We start from the raw sequence: 22,950 nt of genomic DNA on the forward strand, positions 1-22,950 counted from the left end.
GAGTAAATGATCGAATACAAGTGCTTAGCATAATGCTTGAGTATACAGTAAGCAATCAGTAAATCAGATGCTTTTATTACTACTGTCATCCCAGTGAATGAGAAGAGCTCCCACTGAGCTCTTCATAGTTAGTGTAGTTTCAACATTAACAGAAGAAAAGTCAATCTGTGTATAAACTTCTAAAGGGCAAGGACAGATTCTTTCCTCGGTATCCCTCTCAGCATTCGGCTTGGTAAAAGATAGAAAAAAATTGCTCAATAGCTACTGATCCTGGGGGAGAAAAGGGTGGGCAGACAAAAAGGATAAGCTTGGTTCAGGCATGAGTTATAGTGCTGTTGTTAGTTGAGTTCAATGTTAATGAATCAACAATATGTATCAAATAAGGTGTCTTTAAACAGAAACACATAACACAAGGTTATGTATTGATCAGTTGATGAAAACATTGCGACGAGAGGCTCAAAGGAACCTAACCCCATATATCCCCTAGGAGCAATGCTTCAGTATTCACTAATTCAGTGTCAGCAGCAACTTTATAGAACATAACCACCACAAACAATGAGACTTGACTATATTAGCTCACATTACAGAGGAAACAGTGAGGCTGAGAGAGGTGAAATGGGAGCTCCAGCCGCACTATAGCACATCTTCTTATCTGCTTTTCTTCACAGCACTCATGACTGATAATTGTTTACTTATTTATTATAAGTTCCATAACAGTAGAAATTTAGGGACTTTTGTTTAACTTATTTCCCCATGCCAAAAACTGTTCCAGACACACACCCAACCAAACGAATAAAGAAATCTCTTTATATGTAATTGTGAAATACTAGGGGTGACACGATACTTTAAAGAGAAAGGCAGTGACTTTCATTGTTAAATTCAAAATATCTAGCAAGACAAATGCAGGCTTAAGACTGGGTGAAGTGAGAAGAAAACCCAAAAAATGACCAGGGTTGCCTGAAAAGTGGCAGTTTCTAAAACCTAGAGAGCAGATAAGATTGCCTGAGATGGAAACTTCACAGCTAAACCAAACTCTGGCAATGCTACAGAGTAAGGGAAAGACAGATACTCTCCGAAATTGTATTTTTGCTTGGCATTCCATTTTTCCATGATGGAGAAGCCAGCAGGCAGAGAGAATAGACAAGAGCAGAGATGATGCCTCTGAAGCCCAAGCTCAGGTTAAACCATGCATGACACAGAAAAACTGAGAAGAGCAAAAACCAAGAGCAGGTATTCAAACCTGGCCATGAGGCAATGCCTGCAGAGTAAGAGAATGCATTCCCAGTCCAGGTGGGACTGCCGGCGGAGCTAGAGATGCCTGCAGCATGTATGGCATCAGAGGAACTGATGAAAAAGAGGACTCCAGGATTTTTAAAAACAAGATAAGAACCTCTTAGATCAACTCCTACAACAACAGTCAAGTAACACAAGAACTCAAGACAAAGGGGCAGGATTCCCAAATTAATGTTCACTGCTGCTCCAAGCAAAAATTGAACAGTAAACAAAGATTTCAATATTATAACAAAAGAGGGGCTGGCTGGTTAGCTCAGTTGGTTAGAGCATGGTGCTGATAATACCAAGGTCCGGGGTTCGATCCTCCTACCAGCCAGCCGCCAAAAAAAAAACAAAAAGAGCCCCTTTGGTATTTTAATTTAACCTTCAAAAATAAAATAAAGATGACTAAAGCACCACGAACTGTGAATTCCATTCCACCTCAACACCCTGTCCTCCTGAGTTCTTATAAGAACAGACTGCAATGCAATTCAACTCATGCTCCAAAATGCAACAAGCAGCTTCCATGGGACATGCTGAAAGAAGCTGCATATCTCATCATTTACTGATTCATATTTTGGTAGCAAGGTTACAATTAGCTCACCGATGGAGAATAAACCTATTTATAACACAGGAGTCCACCTGAAAGACACAATCATCTAAAAAGGTTTTTAGAGGAAAATAAAGCAGCCTCTTCCTGTGCTGACTGTAAATTCCCAAGGTCCTTTCCGATGAAGTCCTCAGTCTAACCTTCCTGTGTTCACAGTCACCATTCTGGCCACCTCTCAGCCTCCATGTTCTTATGTAACATTTACATAGTGCCATAAACATATCCAGAGTTGCATAAGAATTAAAACGTTGCCAAACCAATAAAGCCTAAAGCAGGTCACTCCCTTCAGACTGTCTTTGATTAGCACAGGTATGCTGCCCGGCCTACAAGCCTGCCAAAGACAGAAAGTAACTTGAGGAAATCTGAAACAGGTCTACAAAAAAGCACGAATAAGAAGAAATTAACCACACTGTGACATGTGGTGAGTCTATCAATCACAGAGTATGTTATTCTGCCCCACAAGATAAAAAGTAACCCAACATTGCTTATTCACTGAAGTCAGAAACTGTGTCTAAAAATACCTCCCTGCCAACTGGCTATCAGTAAGTCAGTCTCACAAATGTCCCAATAAGAGTGACAGAATATTTCTTTACAGAGGGAAAACTGAGGCAGTCACAGAAAGGTTAAGTTACTTGTTCAAGGACAACCTGTAAGGGAGCAAAGCTCTGGGGATGACAACCAGCCTCCTCCCTCCATCTGGCTCTAACCTTTAACCAGAGTAGCCATTTTAATATGTTTTATCACTTCTGTTCCAGGAGCTGTTTTAACAAAACTCATCACAGATTCTCTTTTCCTCTACAAGAGCTCACTTCCACTGCACTTCAAATCCATGTCCACTCAACAAAAGTACAAGACTTGGCTTGAAATGAGATTTTTAGTAGGTTCAGAAATTCAAAACGTTCCTATCAGAACCTCAAATGTCTCTCTTGTTGCTTTTGTCTTAAGATATGAATGTCATGTTCTTTTGCTAACTCAATTTTACATTTTTTAAAATTTTTATTGGTTATACATATTCATGGGGCACAGAGCTGACCATCAGCACCTGTGCCCAAGATACTGTGTCCAAGATGTGGTGAGCAGATCAATACCATCAGCATGCCCACCACCTCAAACTGCAATTATTCCCGGCGTCCCCCACCCAACCTCTCTCCAATCCCCCCTCCCTCCCCTTCCCCACCCCCCAACAGTGAAAATTCAAAAACTAGGCCTTAAAACATGGTACACATATCAAATGGATACTGTTTCTAACCTGAAACTCATTCTCCTTATCACTGGCCTTTTACTAAGTCCGAGTTAATTCATTAATTAATAGAAAACACCTATCCCTTACTGCCCTCATATCATGTCCAAATACCAGGCAACAGAGCTGCCTGGCTCTGTCACTCCTCCAGCCCACATAGGGGAGCACTATATAGGAAATGCAGGGAGAAAAAAAATATCAACTTCTTGTTATCTCATAACCTCTATTTTCCCAGAACTGACGTTTTACTTTAAGCCTTTTGCAACAGTGGTCTCTGTAGCATGCACTATTGGCAACTAGATGTATCCGGGAAAAAACTGGAGTGTCTGGCCAAGAAGTTTAAAGGCCTTAGAGAATGTTTGCTGGACACAACCTAATTTCCAATTTACCAAAAAAAGAAACTAATTCCCTATTATACCCACCCACCCTCACCCCAACAAATATCCATTTTAGGAAGGTTACAAAAAATGCTCCATTCAGAATCAGTTGAATTATCAATTAAACATTCTTAACTAGGCTCACAACAAGAAAAACCCCACAAGATGCTACATCAAATCAGCAGGGAAATGACTGTTAAAAAATCTTGGATTTATTATGAGCAGGATAAAAATTCCTATGTGAGGAATTAAAGATTTATTCATACACACATAAAATGACAAACCCGAAGGTTGAGTCTCCTTATTTTTACTACCCACTAGAGAACATTATGTTACACATTCCAAAAACATGGCCCATAAGGCCCGGCAAGCATCCTTATTCATGAAAATCATTATCTCACCACAAACATCAGGCTCCGTTCCTACACCTTCACCATTTCTATCAGACCCCACGGCACAGTTACCTATGCCACAGAGTAGCCAGACAGAAAAACACACACGAGGTGCTTAACAGAAGCATTAGCCAGTGAACAAAGACCTTACGCACAGGCGACACTGGGAACAAATACCAAAGCCGGAGATAATGAACTTGCTTTTGAGACTCCAAAGTGGCATGGTGTCTTTTCTTGATTGTTCGATTTATTAAAGAAGCCTGAACCCACCTGAGAATCATTATTTTTAGTGGAGAAGAGAGCCACAGAACACACACGTGATCTCCCATTGCTGGAAGGTTAGGGGCTGCTGAAAAGTCAAAGCAGCAGGCTTTGTACATCGGGAGCGAATACAATCCTGATCGTCTCTCCCAGATCCATCTGTGGGTCAATAATCATTTCAATATAACTGCCAAATATAACCTTCTTCTGCTACCCCAATGCCAAAACACACTTGAGACAACTCTCTTAAATATTTTAGGGTTTCATCTGCTCCTCTCTGCCCCCAAAGCTTCATAAACAACACATCCAGTGGAGTGTCCACAGAAAGTGGGAAGGGTGGGGGTTGGAAGGTAAGGGGTGTGTGAGGTTGGGGCAGCTGGGGGTGAGGGCTGGGAAGAGAGATTGTGTGGGAAGGTAAATAAGTACAGTCCAAGGGCCAGGGAGATGGTCTAGTGGTGGGATCTTTAAATAATCTTGAGGGTTGGAGGCAGGTTCTAGGATTTCACCTGAAAGGCATCCACAAAGTGATTAACTGAATGGGCCCCCTGGGGTGGGGTGGGGGAGGCGAGGAGGAAAGCAAATACACCTAGATTCAGATTAACCGTTGGGGAACTAGGTTTCACAGGGTTAGAGAGCTTCCAAAGCCAAGCTCCAAAAAGGTTTAGGGGCCTGTTCGTCCCACTTCCTCCAAATAGCTTCCACAGGGCATGTGTACTGGGTGTGGGGGTTTACCCCATGAACCCAAGGGACTGGGCGAAGGGGAATTGTCGCACCCTTTCCCGGAATATTAGGGAGGCAGGAGAAGAGACACCCCAAGAGCAGGATCTGAAGGAAAGGTTAGAGACCCCGTTCCCCTATAGTCTAAGGTGCGCAAGGATACCACGGAGAAGCAAAGACCACATCTTCCGAACCCCACAATCTTGGCGGGAGAAAAGGCGCCCCCAGGAGCATCTGGAGGGAGAAATTAAAGCCCCCCGACCCTGGACATGCTGAAGGGCAGAAACCATGCACCTCTGTGGAACGTGCGGGTGCTGGGAGCGCGACCCCCGAGAGCTCCCCAAATCCAATTCCGCCTGGAAGAGAGCTCGGGTCCTCAGGAGCCCGGCGTGAGCTCAGTCGCGGCTCGGCGGCCGCGCCTCGGAGGTAGGGGGAAAGCCGACTGAGGGTCACCCCGACTCCTCCGCGCCCCCCGCCCAGCCATATTGTGCGCGTGGGGAGGGGGCGCGCTGTTGCCCAGGGGCCGCGGGTCCAGGCCTCGCCCTCGCCCGGCCCTCTCCATCCCGGCCCCCGCCCCCCCGCCCCGGGACTCACCCTGGATTCCCCGGGGCCCGGACCCGCCGCTGCCGGCGAGCAGGAGGACAACAAGGGGAAAGAAGGAGGAGGCTCGGGCCGACTCCGCCATAGTAACCGCCGCCGCCGCCGCCGCCGCCGCCGCCGCAGCCCAGCAGCGCCCAGCGCGCGCGCGCGCGCCCCCGGCGCCTCCCTCCTCCCGTGGCCCCGCTCCCGCCTCCCTCTCCTCCGCCCGGCTCCGGCACGTGCGCTCCCGGCAGAGCCGGCGCCGCCGCCGCCGCCGCCGCGCGCGCGCCCCCGAAGGGCGGGGCCGGGGTGCGCGCGTGCGCCCGCCTTAAAGGGCAGTGTTAAAGGGGTGGGAGGGGCTCGCTCCTCGGCCAACCTCTCGGATGGATGCCGAGCTAGGCGCGGGGGAGGCCCGAGCCGGACGGGCAGCCTCCTCCCTCTCCTTCACCCCAGGCGGCGGAAAATTATCTTATCGGCACCGATCCCCCGCCCCCATCGACTATTCTACGAGTCCCGTGCGTGTTCCCGTTCCTCCAGCCCTGCTGCCTAGCGTCAAGTCCCTGCCACATCCCACCGGAATCATCGCAACCGGCTCCTAACTGGTTTCCCTGCCGGGTCTTGCCCTCTGCAATCCTCTGGACACACAGCAACCTGTGTGATCGAATCATGCATGGCATGCTGCTTTTCAAAACATAGCAAGGCTTTTTAATGATGATACTCAATCTCGGTGAGGGTGCTGTGTGCGGGGCACTCTCATTTGGCTGGTAGGTGGAACCCTTTCGGTAAGAAATTTGGCATTATATATCAAATGCCTTCAAATATTCGTGCCCATTTATCCGGTATTATCGTCTATGTCTTCAAGAAATAGTAAGCGAAGAGGACGAATACTTATGAAAAATGTTAACTTGCATATATATCACTGTAAAAAGCTGGAAACTAAGTAGGCAATAATAGAAAACTGTTAATTTAATTATGGCCCATCTATATGATGGAACATTATTTAGTAATTAAAAATCACGTTTACAAAAACTAATGACATGAAGAAAATGTTAGTGAGATAACGTTAAATGGAAAAGAAAAATACAAAACTGTAGACCGTGTTATTCAATCTTGTTGAAAATATGTATTTGCATGGAAAAAATACTAGAAGGGTACTACCCAATATTATCAGAATTTATTGCCAGGAATAATTTTTTACTTTTTCTTTAAACGTTTCAGTAATAGTTTCCAGATAAACATTACTTTCAAATTCAGCGGGGGGAATGCTTATAAAAGGTAAACCAAATCACCCCATGTCTTTTAAAAAAGAGTTCACTTTTCTTTAGCTTGAGAAAGAGCTTGACATCATGAAGAGGGCAGGATCTTTGGAGCCAGAGGGTTCTGGGTCTGAATTCAATTTCTCTTACTAACTGGATGAGAAAACTTGGGCAAGGTTTGAACCTCTCTAAGCACTGTTTCATCATCTGAGAAGACGACCAACTGGTGGGGGGAAAAGTTTCTCAGACAGAATCCTCAGCTTATAAATTGTCACCAGCCTGAAGAACTCTTATCCTCATTCATATACAGAAAAAACAAGAGTGCAGTCACACTCCCCAGACACGGTGCACACACAAACACACACATGCAAAGTTACACAGAGTCACTGTCTACAAGTTGGTCAATGTAGCTGGATAAGTAAATACCTTACTTTTATTCTGCTCTCCCTCATCCTCCCCCTCCCCCCACACCCCAGTCCATCTAACTGGTCTCCCAAACTATGTTCTATCCATCCTTAGGTCTCCCAGCTGTTGTTGACAAAAGCACTAGGTAACTGTATTAGTTTCCAAGGGTTGCTGTATCAAAGTACCAGAAACTGGGTAACTTAAAATAACAGAAATTCATTCTCTCACAGTTCTCGAAGCTAGAAATCTGAAACCATGGTGTTGGCAGGGCCATGCTGTCTCCAGAGACGCTGAGGAAGGATCCTTCCTTGCCTCTTCTAGTTTCTGGTGCTTCCCAGAATCCTTGGTGTTCTTTGTCTTGTGGAAGCATAACTCCAATCCCTGCCTTCCTTTTCACGTGGTTGTCTTCCCTCTGTGTCTGTATCTCTCTTTTTAGGACATCAGTCATTGGATTAGGGCCCACCCTAATCCAGTATGTGTTCAAGTAATCTTGATTACATCTGCAAATATCCTATTTCCAAGCAAGATCACATTCACAGGTTCCAGGTGGACACGAATTTAGGAGGGACACTATCCAACCCAATACATTCATCAACCTCTGTGGTTAGGAAGGGAAAGCTGGCCTCTAGGAGCACATCTCTGAGGCCATGGGGGAAGGAGCTGTCCTTCCTCACACCTTGCTAAGTGCTGCCACTGTGACTGCAAGAGCAGAGGTCCCTAGACAGTTAGGTCAGCCACATACCTAAATATACAGACCAGGGAACCAGAATGCTGGATCCTCAGCCCAAATGCCACCTCTGTCAGCTCACTTGATAGCATTTGACTTTGAGCAAGATATTTTACCTCTCTAAACCTAAAGTGGAGCTAATAATAGTTCTATTTCATAGAGACTTGAGAGGATTAAGATATTGTGTGTAAAGCACTTAGCATAGTCTCTTACACATAGGAAGCCATATAAAAAGAATAGTTACTGTTATTATTACAATTTGGCCTTCACTGCCATCCTGTGAAGTGGCTAAGGCATGTCAGAGTGTGCCCAATTTATGGATGAGATAACTGAGACCTAGAGAAGGGAAGCAACTTCTTGCACATAATTAATTGTTAAAGCCCCTGCCTACTGGTCCTATGCTTTCTTCAACACCGCAGCATCTCATGCTCTTCCAGGGACGGGTCTTAGGGACCCAGCTGCAGTTGAGAAAAGAGACTTGATGGGGCACCCTGTTCATGAGTTTGGGACATCTTTTCAAGTCAGAGCTTTCCTAGGTGATGCATCTATCTTCCCATTTAGGTCCAGAGCTGCAAGGAGATAGACTGCCCAATCCATACCTGTGCTGTTTTGCTGCTTCCCACAGCCTGGCCCAAGGATGCGTCCTCCTAGCTCACCTCACAATCCCTGAAAGCCTCAGCAAAGCATCCATTTTTATAAGCTTCCTTAATCTTAGGGCTGGACCCACACCATGATCTATGAATTTCTTATCCTCTCTGCTCTGTCCCTTTGTCATGAGATTCCCCAGAGCTACCAGGAGTCACTTCCTCAGGAAAAAGTCTTACTCCCCAGTCTCCAATGATTACACCACCCAGTGTTGCAGCTGCCATGTTGGTCACAATGCACCAAGACACTGCTACCTAGGGGATTCAGCATGGTTTGCCTTGGTGACCAGCAGGATCATTAATCCCAAGAAGGCATCATGTTCATTCATCCATTCCACAAGCATTTACTGAGCACCTACAGTACACCAGGCATAACACGTAGACATGGATAAGTCATGGTCCTGGTCTTCATGGAACTTAAAATCTGATAGAGACAAACATGAAAAAACAAGTTATATATGCTATGGCGCAAGCCTGTAAAGTGTCAATAGGGGCACTCAGAGGGCATGGATGATTCAACTCTGCAGGGACAAGCAGAGGAGTTGGTAAAGGTTTCATAAAGAGGTCATACTACAGCTGATTCTTGGAAAATCAAAGAATGCTCCCTAGACAGACCTGTGTGGGCCAGGGCAGGGGATAGCAGGAGATTGTTTTGCCCGGCATTTAGGGGCACTGTGGGCAGCATGGCAGTGCATCCAGGGGGTTGCTGTTGAAGGGGGCTGGTGGTGGACCCAAGAGGTAATGTTGGAGACATAGGCACATGTGGAAGTACACTTGGAAGTATACATTTCTCTGGTATAATTGAAGGTTTCTAAGCAGGGGGATAGAGCGATCATATTTGTGTTTTAGTAAGACCACTTTGCTGAACCAAGGGAACTTGAACTTTGTACAGAGGATGGTTGGAGGAAGGCAACACTGGTGGTAAGAAAACCAAAGAAGAGGCAATTCCAGTAGCCCAGACAAGATAGGAGGAGGACCTGACCCCAGACAGCAGCAATGGAGGTGGAAAAGAGAAGTTGATTCAAGAGATTTTAAAGAAGTAAAAATGACAAGATTGATTGGATACAGGAGGTGAAGAAAGGGCGTGGCCCCATATGATTCCAGGATAATCTGACTTGGGTGACTGGCTACCTGGTGGCTCCATTCAGCAGAATATGAAGAGCAGGTTTGGAAAAAAGAAAATGAGTTCCCCGTCAGGCATACTGAATTTGAAGGGCCTTCTGTAGGTACCTGGAGCCACAGAGACGTGGATTTGGAAGTCAGCTGCAAATTAAAGTTGTTCAAACAGCTCAAGGGAGAGTGAGAATTCTGGTAGTACAGCAACACTGGCAGGAAAGAGGAGACAGAGAAGGAATAGTCCCAGAAGTAAGAGAGAACAGAATCATGGAAGCCAAGGCAGGAGAGGTTTTCAAGAGGTCTGTAGTGTCTAATATGGAGAAGAGGTCAAGTAAGATGAGGAACAAGAATATCTTGAATTTGATAACTTGAATCCCATTGGTGACATTTGCCTGAGTAGATTCAGTGAAGGATGGGGTGAAGGCCTAACTTCCAAGGGACTACCAGTGAATGGGAGGTAAAGGCTTGAAAAGACTGAGTGTCGTATATTATTTGAAAGAACTTAGCTGTGATGTGAAGGGGAGATTTGGATTTCCTTCAGAATGTTACACCAGGTTTGTCAAGGAAACTTTCTGCTGAAAATAAATTAAAATGCTCAGTAAACTAGCAAGAAAGTGAAGAAGACAAGTCAAAACTAAGGAACAAAGAGAGGAAAGCAGATCACCAAAGTTGGCTTTTACCTTTAAGAGTATTTGCATACCAGGTGAACCTGAACTTTGAATTTGCAGATGAGCAGGATACAGAGGACAGGAGACAAAGTTCAGGCCTGTACAAAGTGGGGAGTCTAATAAGAGACCCTCTGCACAAAGCTGTAACCTGTGAAAGGTACTACACTTAATCTGAGGATGAGGTGGAAATAATTTACTCCTCCAAGGGACTACAATGAAAATTTCCTGACTTGAACTTTGGCTCTAAATGAGAATGGAGGAAAATCTTCCCTGAGAATTCATAACTGCAAGCTGGCCTCCAAGATTTAATTTCATTCCAAATTCTCCCTATCTGGATGGTATAAAAACTACGCACTATTTAGATCCAAGAGGTCCTGGGCAGGTAGTACTTCCTGGTAGTGCCATAAATAAAGAAGAGAAAATATCTCTAGAGGAACCCACCTTCAACTCAGGTACAAGGAGTTCCCACAGACAAAATTCCAAGAAATACAATCTACATAGTCAAAAATTAAAAAAGACATTACCAAATATAGCTAAGAGAAAAATAACAGTCAACTTAGAATTATATACTCATAGAAAATTTCTTTAAAAAATGAAGGCTAGATAAAAACATATATGTTACATATGAATTCATGCATACTTTACTAATTGTTAGGTGTTTATTAATAGAAGAGAAACAAAGTGTGTAACTTCCAAGTTAGGAGGATGAAAGAAATAGAATGAGAAAAAAATCCAAAAGGAGATGAGAAAAGCAAGAAAAAGGACAATAGTAAAGTGGAATAAATAGAAAGAACAAAATAAGGTGGTAAAAATAAATTCAAATATATCCATGATTACAATAAATATAAATGGACCAAATAGTCTAATTTAAAAATAAAGATTTCCAGACTGGCCAAAAAAAAAGAGAGAAAAGAGGATTGCAGAAGGATATACAAGGTCAAGGGTGTGTTTGTTTTGTTGCTTTACAAGAAGAGCGAGATTGCAGCTGAGACTGCAATAAAGGAGCCAAGAGAAGTTCAAATTCACAGAAAGAAGGAGGAAGTGATTGAGCCAGAATCCAGGGTAGATGGGTAGCACAGGATCAAGATTCAGAGGTGCAGGAGGCTGGCTGGTTAGCTCAGTTGGTTAGAGCGTGGTGCCAATGACACCAAGATCCAGGGTTCAATCCCTGTACCAGCCAGCTGCCCCCTACCAAAAAAAATTGAGAGGTACAGGAACCAGCCTTGGCCTGGAGGAAAATATTACCTTCTCAGGAGTGGAGTAAGGAGGTGAACAAAGAGAAAGTTTATTGGCATAAAGGATCATTTTGATGTTCTCAGTCAAGGTGCATTCATGGCCCTCTCTTTAGATACAATATGTGCAGGGGGTGGGGTGGCATATGATGGTGAATGTGCTTGAGAAGAGCACTGAGAATTTGTAAAAGTCATTGTGGAGAATGGTGGTGGGATCCAGGGACATAGAAAAGCAGAAAGGGATTGTCACATGGCACTGGGGCCCAACCAGGATTGCAGAACATAAAGTTGAGGTTATAACAAGCTTCTTTTATGGTACAGTTTCCTCTGGAAATGCTCAGCAGCATAAGGTGGGAACAGAAGAGAGGACTTTGGAGGTTGAAGGGGTGAGGGTACGGGCATAGGGGCTGGTGTAGGGACAGATGAGCTGGGGTATTGAGGGAAGAAGTGGGAGGGGCGGGTTAGGCAATGGGAAGAACTTGAATGTGATGTGTCTGGTGGCTAAAGATGGGGGACTGGTTTTAGGGACTGCTATGGGCTTGAGAAGCCCAAAGGCCCCAGTCAGTGTCAGGGACTTGATGTGGTCAGCAGCTCACAGTTTGTGCTCAGCAGTCCCATGGGATGGTACTGAGCCATGGTGTTCTTGAAGAAAACCCTCCCAGGCTTTTCTCGATCACCTTCTACTCCAGAGGCTATTGCATTATTTTAGAGGCAAGCCTCCTTTCTTTCCTTTAACCCTCACACTGACCTCATTCTACCCCAGGGCCTCCTTGGTAAATAGGCCCTGTGCCCTCAGCTTTGATGATTCATACTTCAGTTTCTATCCAGGCTTGCCCAGCGGCCAAACAGGATCGTTCTTCCAGTCATTCTCCTTTTGTTGTGGACCTTGCAGCTTTAGCCTGTTGGGAGAAGACTGTCCCCACCCCCTTCTCCATGCCCTCAGCAATAGCACAGTTCGGAACCTCATACTACACATCTCGGGTGCTGCTAGCAGTGCAACCTCCCTACCCCTAGCCACCCTTCCTCCAGTCCACCAGGCACACCGTGACATACCTGGGCTCCAAGAAACCCCTCATTTTGTCATCTGCCTTCTCCAGAACATACAAGTTCTCTATTACCTATAACATCAAGCCAAGAGCATGGCGTTCTAAACCCAGAAGGAATTTTAGAAATTATTTAGTCTGACCCCCTTGTTTTACAGACGAAGAAATTGAGGCCCAGAGAAGATAAGTCACTTGTCCAGAACAAAGCCAAAACAGGCAATCAAGACCTCTACCTGACAAGAACTTACCATCCATCAGACTGACTTCCCCTATACATGAAAACACAGAGACCAGACACTGACTCTCCTAAGAATTTTATACATTAGAACATTATGTATTTAATTTTCACAGCAACCCAGTGAGAAAGGTAATATTGTTAACCCCCTTGTAGAGATGAGGAACTTAGGCACAGAGGAATCAAGTAACTTGCCCAAGGTCACCCAGCTAACCCCAGTCCAGAAAGCTCCTCTATTGTCCTAGCTTCTCTCCCCCACCCCACCCCCACACACACTCCTCACTTATAGTTTTCCTTCTGCCTGGATCACAAGAGTCTATCGCTCCCATCAGCTACACCAGCTTCTCCTAGGGGAGTTTGCATGGTCTGCCCTTTGGCCACAGATGATTGCACCAGGGTTGGACACCTGAACCACGAGAAAGCAATAAATTGGCTGACTAAGCCATTCAAGTCCTCTCTCATGAGTGTTTGAACTAAGAAGGCTCAGAAACTGAGGTATTTAGATGGTGGCAGGCTCTGGAGACTACTGCCTGGAAGCCACCTGGACCAGGGTGAGCCAGGGTGGGAGAGTGGAGCAAAAGCACAGGAGAAGGAGAGACCAGAGACCCACAGAGAGAGGGAAAGGGAGCGTGAGAGTTTACCAAGGTGTGCCTGTGGGTGTGTCTGAGTACACACACACCTTCCAGCCTCACCTGCTCTAACAGCCAAATTATCCCCAACACATACTCAGGCCAGTGTCTTCTCAGATCCCATGAGATCTGGCTGTGTGTTCACCACTGGGTTCTCTGAGATTCCCATCTGACTTCCTAGGAAATCCTCTCTTCACTTGCATTGGTTTGGGTGTGTTTGTCCTTGCAGTCCATGAGCCCTGGCTAGAACACCAGCTCAAGTAATTCCACCAGCTCAGGGCCTGACTCCTCCAGGAAGCCTTTCCCCCTCCTCCATGCAGTCGTCTCATCTTCGCCAGACAGATCATAAACCCTACCATGGCAGCCATTGCTTCCAATTACCTCTGTGTTCAGCACATACTTGTTGATTGGTCAAATCTTCTAGCTTTGGGGCACCCATTTCTGATTTTGCTATTTGAAGTTGGACTGTCCTTATTGGTACCATTTTATGTTCTAGCAAATCCATGTATCTGTCCATCATTTATTTATCTTTGGAACATGTATTGAGTGTCTTATGCCAGGCACTGAGCTAGGCCCTGGGATTGATTAAAATTTCTTAGTTCTTGTCCTCCAGGAATTCACAATTCAGGAGGGAAATCCAGATTCCCCTAGCCAAATTGGTCACACCAGGGGCTGGCTGGTTAGCTAGCTGGTAGAGCGTGGTGCTGATAACACTGGCCAGCCACCAAAAAAAAAAACCCAAAACAAATGGGTCACACCAAGACAGGCTTTGGTTTCATGACCCCAGCTACACATACACACTCTGGACATGACTCTTCGCCTTGTCACACTGTCACACACACCCAGACACAGGCTCTATCTTGTTTGCTCCTCCCCGTTCCTCCATGTGCTTCCTCACACCACGCGCCCACCCCTGCTTCCTGCCTGGCTTCTCACTGCTGTCTCCTCTGGAAGATGCCCTGGAGTCCTCACTCTTCCCTCCACTCTCCCTCCTTTTTGATCTTCCTTTTGTGGTACAGAAATTGACACCATAGTCTGTACGTGTGTGTGTGCGTGCATGCGCCTTTATGCTATTTTAAGACCCCAGCACTTTGCAAAAACCTGGTGGAGAATCCTGCCAAAGCCCCAGGATGGGGGAGGGCAGGCTGGGCAATCTGAGCCTGGGGCAGACTGGGCGTCTGCTGAGCCAGGTTAGCAGCCACCAGCTGCAGAGCCTCAGCTCAAACCAATGCTCTTCACGGCTGGTTTTCTGGCCCGCTCCGGCCCAGCCCAACCCGGTCCATCTACCTCCTGTTTGCCATGCCCAGTCCTCATTCCTCTCCACAAGTTGCTTAGGAGTTTGCACACCAGGCATCATGTAAAATTGTTGCGTTTCTGGAAACACACACATGCAGAGAAGCCTTGAAATTCTTCTTGGAACGGGTCCAGAGATTTATTTATGAAATTCCCAGGGGGTGGGAGAGACAGAAGTCTGGACTTTACAGACCGAGTACTGTGCCGTCATCGCATCAACATAACCACCAGCTCTAGTGTGCACTTAGTAAATGCTCACCGCCTGCCTGGGCCAGGTTAGAGGGGGCTGGGGGCGTGCACAGGTGCTCGGTAATCAAGACAGCAGGGATATCCTCTCCCTTCCCCTTTTCCCCTGCAAGATAGGAAATACAGACAACACGGTACTGACATGTTTTGGCCATGATCCCCCACCCTGACCTCCCTGCTCTCTCTCCCACCAGCCCCCACCCACCTCCTCACCTTCTTGCCTTCCTTCTCCCTGAGTCTGTAGCCTCTCTCCTCCTTCTGCATATCCACTCTGGAGCCCAGGCCATCCTGTGGATGGATGTGTGGGTCCTCCAAAGAAAGTCTTCAAGGCTAGTTTCTATACAAGTGGGAAACTGGGAGCCAGCTGTAGTGTGCTCAGTGTGCTACTCCAGTCCTTTGCAGTTTGGCTGAAAGAGAAATGGGGTTTAGGTGTAGGCATGGCAGGGTCTGCCAGAGGCTGGAGAAAGCTGGGGTGTCCAATCCTCTTAGGATGGTTTCCAAATTCTCCCCAAGGATGTTACGCAGGTACTTGTAGGGTAGCTAACTGGAGGCAGATGGTCAGACTGATGGAATTGAGAGAGAACCTTAACTCTGCTTCTGGTGTCCAATTGTAAAGAAGCTTTCTGTTTTGAGACAGGCCCTCAGGGGTCTGCCACTTATCCAGCCCACCATTTAAAAGGGAACTTGGCAGGACTTGAGGCTTCTGTTGCCTCCCTTAACTTTGTAGAGGTGGGAAGGGGTGAGTCTAAACGTGTCATTAGTTGCCCATGTATACCCTGCCTTTGAGAGGGAAGCCATAGGATCAATATCTGCCAATGCAAATGTCATGATTTTACTCCAGGACCTTAGAGGTAGCTCCCAGCTGAAAATATAGAATAGTCTGTTAAAGATAAGATAGAAAGACGTAGTTAGACAGAGGGCCACTGCACTTGCCACAGGAATGGGGGACTTTTAAAAATCAAAGGCCACCATCCAGAAAATAATCACATCAGGGGACAGGTAATGAAATATGTTAAGTAAAAACCAAACACTGTAAGAACAATAGGGAAAATGATAGGAAACAATTAGGGACCACAGAGCCTTCCCTACTCTAAGCAGCCTAGGCTCCTGGCTCTGATGTGTAGGCTCCCCACTCTGTTTAGAAATAAAAAAAAACACGCTGGCTGGTTAGCTCACTCAGTTACAGCACGGTGCTGATAACACCAAGGTCAAGGGTTCAGATCCCTGTACCAGGTAGCTGCCCCCCAAAAAGAAAAGATATTTTTTAAAAAAGTTCCAGTGGCCTCACAACCTCACAGACCTCTGAAAGTTTCTCCCCTCTTTGGGAAGCCCCAGCCTGGTTACACAAAATAAGTTGGGGTGGGGAGATATGTCTTTTGGCAGCCTCGCCCAGATGAGGCAAGCAGGTGTGGGCAGGCCCCCCTGCCTGGGAAGCCTGTTGTGAGTAGACGGGCCCATTCCTGGCTGGGAAAAGGGCAGTGTCAGCCTGCCAGGGCCTGTGTTCATGCCTGCATGTGCATGCCTGCATGTGCGTGTGCATGTGTGAGTGTGTATGTGCTGGAAAAGGGTTGGCACAGCACTAAAGGCACAGAAACATGCCCCATTCACACCTCTAACGCTATCCTAAGCAACCATGACCCTCCTCCCAGGCTTATGAGCAAATATACCCATGGAAAGATATGAAGGCCCAAACCTGTTGGCAGGCACCTTAGTAGAGGAAAGTCTATGACCTTTGGGTTCAGACAGATCTGGGTTCAAATCCCAGCTCTATTACTTGCTACTGTGTGATTTGGGGCATAATCACTTGACCTCTCTGACCTTTGTGTTCCTCATCTGTAATATGGGAATTATATATATATATAATTGTTCAAGCTTCCTAACCTATGACCTTGGTGTTATAAGGTTGAGCTCTAACTAATTGAGTTAGTGGTCAGCCCCTGGGAATAATAATTTTTAACCTTGCAAAATTTTTGTGAGAACAGAATGAAACTGTCCTTTTTCAATTGCCAAAGGGTGTAGAAATGAGAGTTACAACTTCCGAGAGGTCAATAGTGCGGGCGCTGAAGTCAGACTGCCAGTTTCTAACTTCCCCATATGTCTGTATCCTCACCTCATAGGTGTGTCATGAAGATCAGATGAGTCAATATATACACAGCCCTCTTAAAGGTACCTGGCCATAGTAGGTGCTCAAAACGTGCCAGCACCTAGTGTAGAGCTGGTGCTCACACCTGTGTGGTCCTTGTCCCAGGACCCAGCCCCACTGCAGAGCCGCTGTTTCAGCTTGCCCTGCCTGTGGCTTCTGGTTAGTTTTTTTTACAGTAAAATCTGGTTTTCCCCAGGCTGGTCCTTCCCAGGCTTGCTGTTGTCATGGGAACCTACAGAGGCCACCTGGGTTTGGGGGAGAAAGGGGTTGTGGATTAGGGCCAAAGAATCCCACCATTGCTATTGCAGCCACTACAATAGTGGCTAGCCACTATTTTAATGCCCCAAAATAGAGCCAGACAGTGAGGGGCCAGCGAGGGAGTCTATCTATGGAGGCCCATTCCCGCCCTCACCCCACCTGCCGCTAAGTGCTCAGTGGGCCCCCAAATGAAGCTGCTGGCTGGGTCGGTAAAATCCCATGATCCACAGTCTCTGCCACCATTTCTCTATCATCTTTTCAAAAACAGAGCCCAGTACTGAACACCATTGTTTCCGTGTGACACTGAACAAATGCATGGCTTAGAATAGGGCTTTAATTGATTTATTACTCCTCGACCTTCAAGACAAATGATGCATCTCCAGGGTAGGTACAATTAGCTTCACTTAACAGGTGGGGAAACTGAGGTCTCAGAGCACCGAAGTGATTTCCTGAGTCATTTAACCAGTAAAATGTGGAACCAACACCTGGAACCTAAGTCGTTTGATCTTTGCCATTACCCAGAAATGCCTGGGATCACAGGGGAGCTTGCCTTGCAGGGGTGTGGGGAAGGAGGAAGAGGGCCAAGAGTTGGTCCTGATAACCCAGTGCATTCCCTCTGTCTCTCCTTGGGAAGTGATTCTGGGAGGACAAAAAGCCACTCTCCTCTCCTCCACAGCTGAAGTTCCACTACTGAAAATTAAGGCAGCCTTTTTTATAATTTTAAAGAGCAGAACAGCAGCACAACAAAAGCCTTAAAGAATTTCATCAACTAGGACCTCATAATTCCACTCCCAGAAATTATCCCAAGGATATCGTATGCTTCTTGACCCTACAATTCCAGTTGCAAGAATTCTTCCTAAGGAAATACTGTACACAGACATGTGCATAAAAATTCGACTTGGGAATGTCATCACAGTTTCACCTGAAATAGTAAAATACAGGAAACAAATGTTGAAAAATGGAGAATTGTTCATGTAAGTTACATCCATACAAAGGGTTATAGAAAAGTATTTAATGACATGAAAAAATGTTTATGATATACAGTTAAGGTGGGAAAAAAAGGTTATAAAATATGTGTGATATAATCTAATATTTGTAAAAAAAATGCATAAAAAAGATCTGGAAGGATATATAGCAAAATGTTTACAAGAGTTCCCTCTGGGTGGTGAAATTACAAATATTTTCTTCTTGATCATATCATCAACATTTTCAAAGATGACTATATATTACTTTTGTAACTAAAACAATCAATAAAAACTAATTTAAAGTTCCCTTATCCACAAAGATATGCATAGCAGCATGATTCATGACAGAAAAAAACAGAAAGCACATCTGTTAAGCACATAGAGAATGGCTTAATAAATTACATAATACTCTGTATTAAATATTATACAACCGTTAAAATGATTATAAAGTCTGTGTAGAAATATTAAAATGTTTATGATATGTTAAGTGAAAAATACCAGACACAAAACAGAATGTACACTATGTTTATAAGTATGTAAAGTATGTATGTAACGAAAATATTTGCTTCAATTTGGTGGGGTGAGTTTATGTGTACTTTTTTCCTTGTTTTTCAAAATTACCAAAGTTTGATACTTTGCCTTTTCAATTAAAAAAAAAAATTTATATTCATGGGATAATACAGTGCTAAGATTGGCCCTATTTCTGTGACTGTTGCAGAGAAACAAGTGCAGAGATTTCCATCGTCCCTTCCTGAGTTCTCTCCTCATTCATCCATTGATTGTGTATTTATAATACCATTTTTATTTATTGAATATCTCCTATACAAGTACATACCGCATTTCTAATTTTCACAATAACTTTTTTACAAGTTAGGTAAATTACTTAGTACGTTGTTGGTTTCAAGTAATAGAACTCTAATCTAGCTATTTAAGGAGAAATTTTTTTTTCTTTTTCAGTTTAAGGGTGCCGGTTTCTCACAGGCTCAGTGCAGCTGGTCTCAGTCAGTCACTGGAACCAGGATGTCAAATGTACAAGACCCTTTCTCTGTTGCCACCCTCTCTTCTCCAGGCCTTTGCTTCATCCATGTATCTGCTTCCATCTACTGTTATGCAGACCAGCTTTCTCTGCTTCCCGGCCACATGGGAACACACAGCTACTGACAGCCATTGGGTCTATAGTCAGTCTAGCTACATGGGAAAAGGAGTCCAGTGTGACTCTCTTTAGGTTCCAGTCTTTAATTTGGGAGGTAGGGACTGATGGTCCAGCTTGGGTCAGGTGCCAACTTCTGGCCCAATATCCATGGGGAGTGGGCTGCATCATGGTTACAAACATGGCTGCTGGGAAACACCACCGTCCCCATATGATTAGGGAAGAAGGGGCAGTTCCGTTGAGAGTAAATGGGTGGAGGTGGGTCAGGTGACTGAAAAGAAAAATCAATGTACCTTAGATGTCGTAGGTGTTATTATGCCTCTTTCTACAGATGAGGACTCAGGCTCAGAGAAGTTGGTTGACAGGCTTAAGGTTCTACAGCTTGGAAAGGACAGAGCTGGAATTCAAACCCACGTCTTCCTCTTTCCAAAGCCCACTCCATCACACCACCGACACATTTACTGATAAATGCAAGTCAGCCAGGCTAAGCGTCCCACACAGATGGGACAGTATGTGCAAAGGCCTGGAGGCAGAAAGAAACCAGGGGTCTAAGGAGCTGAAAGGAGGAAGTTCAATGGGGCTGGAACACAAAGGGGGAGAGGGCTGTGGGGGAGACATGGCCAGAGACGTGGGCCAGCTCAGGTCAAGCAATAAAGGCCTGTGAACAAGGAGTCTGGATTTTAACCTGAGAGCGGTGACATTCAGCAGAGAGCATTATGGAATAACAATTTGTGTTTTAGAGGGACTTCTCCAGTTGCAGTGTGAAGGATGGACTGGAGGGGTCAGGGCAGATGCAGGAGACCTGGAGGAAGTCCCACTAACCAAGGTGAGAGTGCTGGTGGCTGGGATCTGGGTGGGGACAGAGAGAGGTGTGTGGAGTTGAGAGATCACTGGGAGTTAGGATGGATCAGACTTTGTGTTCAGTTGATTGATTGGGGGTGGGGGGCCGCTGGTAATAGGGAGAAGGGAGTCATGGAGGAATCTCATGTGTATGTTTGGCTAGTAATACCATTCCCTGAATATCGGGGATAAAGCAGGTTTGGGGAGCTCTGTTTCAGACATGAGGTGTTTGAGGTGCATGGCAACAATCCAAGGAGCCATCCAGATGGAGCTGGGTCTTGAGGTCTGGAGCTCAGGATTAAGTCAAGGATTTGAAAGGCATCATTGAGCATCAAAGCCAAGGTGCGATGAGCTCACCCAGGGGGTGTGTGTAGTGGGAGAAGAGGACCTGGGCCAGAACCCTAGAACACCAGCATTTAAGGGAGAGGCAGAGAAGAGAAGCCTGCCAAGAAGTCGGAGAAGGAGCTGGAGGAGGGAGACCAGCCATGTGACAGGAAGGCCAAGAGGTGGTAGGAAAGGGGAGAGGTCGGCAGTGCCAAATGTTGCTGAGAGATCAGTTAAATAAGGAAGGACTGAGAAGGGGCCACAGGATTTAGCAACAAGGAGGCCAGTGGTAACCTCTAAGAGATCAGTTTCCATGGCAAAGCCAGAAGGTAGTGGGCTGAGGAGTGAGTGGGAGACAAGGAAGCAGACTTTCCCAATAGACATGACCATGAAGCCGGGGGAGAGGGGAGCGAGATCAAGGTGGTTGGAGGGGGTGTGGGTTTGAGGGTTTCTGTTTGCAGCAAGTTTACACCCTGGTGGGAAGGACCCAAAAGGAAGAGAAGGGTTAGTGGAGTGTTTATTCAGAAGCGTGAGGAACCTAAAAGGGGGACCTGACAGGGAGGAGGAAGGAGAGATGGAGATGCAGGTAAGTTTATAGGTTTGGTGTTCACAGTTGATGGCATCCTAGGACTTCCATTTTCTCTACTAATAAGAAGCGAAATCAGTGGGCAGGGGGAGTTCAGTTGTCAAAGTATAGAAAGTTTAAAAGAGACTTATTGGAGGATCTGAGAGTCACAACCTTATTTAAAGAAGTGTGATAAATCTGTTTTTGTGTTTTTACCTCAGTATTATGGAATCAAATTCTCAAATCCTGAAATACAATAAAAGTGTAAACCTGAAGAATTGTGGAAAGGCCAATTTGAACGAGTGAATATTGGTTTAAAAAGAAAAGAGAAGAAAGAGAAGTAATTTTATTCATTTCAGGTACATACAGTAACACAAAATATTACCTAGTGGTTGGGAAAGAGTCATTTGTAATTAGCATAGAAATTGTTTGCAATGTAAATGAGTGTTTCTGAAGTACTTGACTATGCTTAAAAACAGTACTTTAGTATTTTAAGTATTCCCCTCGATGGGTGAAACCACTTTATAACTATTTTAAGGCCTTGTTAAGTCTGCTTAAATGTAGTTAATTTTTTTTTTTTTTCTGGAAAAGATATCGGCTACAGCAGAAAACTGTTTCTGGCAAAGGTAAGACTATGCAACTGTGGGCTGCACACGCTTTCCAAAGGCCATTTCCACCAGAGAGCAGATCTGATTGCAAGAGATTGTTTCTAAGGAAACAGTGGGACATGAATATAAATTTAATTTCTCAAAAGACCTAACTAAGTATTGATCCAAAGGGGGCAGCCAGAGAGGAGAGGATGAGGAGCTTTTTCCTAATTGAAATAAATAAATTAAATGTAGAAATATACATATACATACATGTAATTGTAGGCTTTCAACTTGTCTTGCAAATGTCTCCTTATTAGCTGCTGCCCAGATGGGGAGGCCAGGAAGATAAGAGAGCCGGGGCTGGGGAGCAAAGCAGGAGGTGTTGACACCACGCTGGACTGCAGCTCTGCAGAACTGAAGCCACAAGCACTGTGAAGGATAGCATATCGTCATTGGTATTATTACCATCATTTATTGAACAACAAGTCTGGCCAGGCCCTTTGCCCAATGTGATCACGATTCCTCACAACCACCTTATGTATTATCCCCATTTAAAGCTGAGGAAACTGGTTAGAGCATGGTGCTGAAAAAACCAAACTGAGGAGTTTGGATTCCCGAACTGGCCAGCCACCAAAGTAACTAAGTAAATAAATAAATAACAATGAAGAAACTGAGTCCCTGGAGGTTCTGTTTTGTTTCGTGCCCAGGATCACAAGCTCATGAGTGGCTGAGTCAGGACTCACCTCTGCGATTGTTGGTCTTTTTTGTTGTTTTGCCATCTGTGGGTCCCAGGTTAATCACACGTTAGCACGTTATCATCCTCACCCCGTGCAAAGCAGCAAGGCCTCTCTTGGATTTCATTTTCCAGCTCTTTCTCCAATCCCCCTTTCAACCTCCATCTATCTTGCACCCCTCACCCCACAGGCACTCTTGTGAGCCTGCTCCATGTCTTTAAATATGTGCATGTCTTTGTTAAGGATGTGATATTGTTTTGAATATGTATTCATTCTAAACTTACATAAAAGTCATTGTGCTATAAACTTCATTCTCTTTTTTGCCAATCAATTCTGTATTTTTAAGATCTATCCATGTTGCTATATATCTACCTGGTTCGTTGCTTCCAATGGATGACATCATATTCTAAAAGATTCATCCACATTTTACTTATCTATT

At 45.2% G+C, this 22,950-nt stretch overlaps 1 protein-coding gene and 2 non-coding genes across 5 annotated transcripts in view; 2 read left to right on the forward strand and 1 right to left on the reverse strand.

Annotated features, from left to right (window-relative positions):
• The window catches only part of ACVR1B (activin A receptor type 1B), a 34,590-nt gene extending 29,065 nt beyond the window's left edge, over positions 1–5,525 (reverse strand). For 2 of the 3 annotated variants that reach the window (XR_010025009.1, XM_063115526.1), the window contains exon 1: positions 5,464–5,525. The gene's annotated coding sequence lies outside the window, so the exon portion shown is untranslated. Of the gene's footprint in view, positions 1–4,161; positions 4,219–5,463 lie in introns of those variants that run through there. The other variant, XM_063115527.1, reaches the window with a different exon arrangement.
• On the forward strand, positions 1,536–1,609 carry TRNAI-GAU (transfer RNA isoleucine (anticodon GAU)). Its single transcript has one exon. It is a non-coding gene; the product is annotated as a tRNA-Ile (tRNA).
• A 5,845-nt stretch (positions 5,526–11,370) lies between the features above and the next one.
• TRNAI-AAU (transfer RNA isoleucine (anticodon AAU)) lies at positions 11,371–11,444 on the forward strand. The gene has a single exon. It is a non-coding gene; the product is annotated as a tRNA-Ile (tRNA).
• The last annotated feature ends 11,506 nt before the right edge of the window (positions 11,445–22,950 follow it).

The sequence above is a fragment of the Cynocephalus volans genome, chromosome 12, assembly GCF_027409185.1.
Source record: "Cynocephalus volans isolate mCynVol1 chromosome 12, mCynVol1.pri, whole genome shotgun sequence".
NCBI classification, from domain to species: Eukaryota; Metazoa; Chordata; class Mammalia; order Dermoptera; family Cynocephalidae; genus Cynocephalus; species Cynocephalus volans.